This window comes from Mobula birostris, chromosome 2 (assembly GCF_030028105.1).
Source record: "Mobula birostris isolate sMobBir1 chromosome 2, sMobBir1.hap1, whole genome shotgun sequence".
Taxonomy (NCBI): Eukaryota; Metazoa; Chordata; class Chondrichthyes; order Myliobatiformes; family Myliobatidae; genus Mobula; species Mobula birostris.
The window spans coordinates 88,319,721-88,323,164 of NC_092371.1; positions in this window are offsets into that span (position 1 = coordinate 88,319,721).

Below are 3,444 nucleotides of genomic sequence, written 5' to 3' on the forward strand. Positions count from 1 at the left end.
GCAACCGCGACCCGCCCTCCGCCTCTACAGCATTGCGGTAAAGCGGCTGGTGAGAGCGCCGGGACTGCGGAGAGGGCGGGACGGCAGCGGAGGGGGAGGGGAAAGAGGGGAGGGGGAAATGGTGGAGGGGGAAGAGGTGGAACGAGGATGGGGTGAAGGGGAGAGGGAGAGGGTAAAAGGGGAGGGGGAATTGGAAGAGGGAGACAGGTGGGGTGAAAAGGCAGAGGGAAGGAGTAATGGGGAGAGGGAGGGGTGATGGGGAATGAGGAGTGTGAGGGGATTGGGGAGAGGGAGGGTGAAGGGGAGAGGGGAATAAAGGGTGGGAGGGGATTGGGGAGAGGGAGGAGGTGAAGGGGAGAGGGGAATGGGGAATAAAGGGTGGGAGGGGGTGAAGGGGAGAAGGGAATGGGGAATGAGGAGTGGGAGGGGATCAGGGAGAGAGGGGGTGAAGGGGAGAGGGGATTGAAGGGTGGGAGGGGATTGCGGAGAGGGAGGGGGTGAAGGGGAGAGGGGAATGGGGAATGAGGAGTGGGAGGGGGAGAAGGGGAGAGGGGAATGGGGAATGAGGAGTGGGAGGAGATCGGGGAGAGGGAGGGGTGAAGGGGAGAGGGGAATGGGGAATGAGGAGTGTGAGGGGATTGGGAAGAGGGAGGGGTGAAGAGAGGGGAATGAAGAGTGGGAGGGGGTGAAGGGGAGAGGGGAATGAGGAGTGGGAGGGGATCAGGGAGAGGGGGTGAAGGGGAGAGGGGATTGAAGAATGGGAGGGGATTGGGCAGAGGGAGGGGGTGAAGGGGAGAGGGGAATGGGGAATGAGAAGTGGGAGGGGATTGGGGAGAGGGGAATGAAGAGTGGGAGGGGGTGAAGGGGAGAGGGGAATGGGGAATGAGAAGTGGGAGGGGATTGGGGAGAGGGGAATGAAGAGTGGGAGGGTGTGAAGGGGAGAGGGGAATGAGGAGTGGAAGGGGATTGGGGAAAGGGAGGGGTGAAGGGGAGAGGGGAATGAGGAGTGGAAGGGGATCAGGGAAAGGGAGGGGTGAAGGGGAATGGGAAATGAGGAGTGGGAGGGGATCGGGGAGAGGGAGGGGTGAAGGGGAGAGGGGAATGGGGAATGAGGAGTGTGAGGGGATTGGGAAGAGGGAGGGGTGAAGAGGAGAGGGGAATGAACAGTGGGAGGGGGTGAAGGGGAGAGGGGAATGAGGAGTGGGAGGGGATCAGGGAGAGGGTGTGAAGGGGAGAGGGGATTGGGGAGAGGGAGGGGGTGAAGGGGAGAGGGGAATGGGGAATGAGAAGTGGGAGGGGATTGGGGAGAGGGGAATGAAGAGTGGGAGAGTGTGAAGGGGAGAGGGGACTGAGGAGTGGAAGGGGATTGGGGAAAGGGAGGGGTGAAGGGGAGAGGGGAATGAGGAGTGGAAGGGGATCAGGGAAAGGGAGGGGTGAAGGGGAATGGGAAATGAGGAGTGGGAGGGGATCGGGGAGAGGGAGGGGGTGAAGGGGAGAGGGGAATGGGGAATGAGGAGTGTGAGGGGATTGGGGAGAGGGAGGGGGTGAAGGGGAGAGGGGAATGAAGAGTGGGAGGGGGTGGAGAGGGGAATGGGGAATGAGGAGTGGGAGGGGATCAGGGAGAGAAGGGGAGAGAGGATTGAAGAGTGGGAGGGGATTGGAGAGGGGGAGAGGGAAGGGGTGAAGGGGAGGGGAATGGGGAATGAGGAGTGGGGGGGGGTGAAGGGGAGAGGGGAATGGGGAATGAGGAGTGTGACGGGATTGGGGAGAGGGAGGGGGTGAGGGAGAGAGGGGATTGAAGAGTGAGAGGGGGTGAAGGGGAGGGGAATGGGGAATGAGGAGTGGGAGGGGTGAAGGGGAGAGGGGAATGGGGAATGAGGAGTGGGAGGGGATCGGGGAGAGAGGGGGTGAAGGGGAGAGGAGATTGAAGAGTGGGAGGGGATTGGGGAGAAGGGGGTGAAGGGGAGGGGAATGGGGAATGAGGAGTGGGAGGGGTGAAGGGAGAGGGGAATGGGGAATGAGGAGTGTGAAGGGATTGGGGAGAGGGAGAGGGAGGGGGTGAAGGGGAGAGGGGAATGAAGAGTGGGAGGGGGTGAAGGGGAGAGGGGAATGAGTGGGAGGGGATCAGGGAGAGAGGGGATTGAAGAGTGGGAGTGGATTGGGGAGGGGGAGAGGGAGGGGGTGAAGGGAATGGGAATGGGAATGAGGAGTGGGAGGGTGAAGGGAGAGGGGAATGGGGAATGAGGAGTGTGAGGGGAATAAAGAGTGGGAGGGAGTGAAGGGGAGAGGGGAATGGGGAATGAGGAGTGAGAGGGGATCAGGGAGAGAGGGGTGAAGGGGAGAGGGGATTGAAGGGTGGGAGGGGATTGGGGAGAGGGGAATGAGGAGTGTGAGGGGGTGAAGGGGATGGGAATGTGGAATGAGGAGTGTGAGGGGATTGGGGAGAGAGGAATAAAGAGTGGGAGGGGGTGAAGGGGAGAGGGGAATGGGGAATGAGGAGTGGGGGATCAGGGAGAGAGGGGGTGAAGGGGAGAGGGGATTGAAGGGTGGGAGGGGATTGGGAGAGGGAGGAGGTGAAGGGGAGAGGGGAATGGGGAATGAGGAGTGGGAGGGGTGAAGGGGAGAGGGGAATGGGGAATGAGGAGTGTGAGGGGATTGGGGAGAGGGTGGGGTGAAGGGAAGAGGGGAATTGGAATGAGGAGTGGGAGGGGATCGGGGAGAGGGAGGGGTGAAGGGGAGAGGGGAATGGGGAATGAGGAATGAGGAGGTGGAGAGAGAGGGGTGAAGGGGAGAGGGGAATGGGGAATGAGGAGTGGGAGAGGGAGGGGTGAAGGGGAGAGGGGAATGGGGAATGAGGAGTGTGAGGGGATTGGGAAGAGGGAGGGGTGAAGGGAAGAGGGGAATGAGGAGTGGGAGGGGATCAGGGAGAGAAGGGGAGAGAGGATTGAAGAGTGGGAGGGGGTGAAGGGGAAAGGAGAATGAGGAGTGGAAGGGGATTGGGGAAAGGGAGGGGGTGAAGGGGAGAGGGGAATGGGGAATGAGAAGTGGGAGGGGATGGGGAGAGGGGAATGAGGAGTGGAAGGGGATCAGGGAAAGGGAGGGGTGAAGGGGAATGGGAAATGAGGAGTGGGAGGGGATCGGGGAGAGGGAAGGGGTGAAGGGGAGAGGGGAATGGGGAATGAGGAGTGGGAGGGGAGAGGGGAATGGGGAATGAGCAGTGTGAGGGGATTGGGGAGAGGGAGGGGGTGAAGGGGAGAGGGGAATGAAGAGTGGGAGGGGGTGGAGAGGGGAATGGGGAATGAGGAGTGGGAGGGGATCAGGGAGAGAAGGGGAGAGAGGATTGAAGAGTGGGAGGGGATTGGAGAGGGGGAGAGGGAAGGGGTGAAGGGGAGGGGAATGGGGAATGAGGAGTGGGGGGGTGAAGGGGAGAGGGGAATGGGTTAT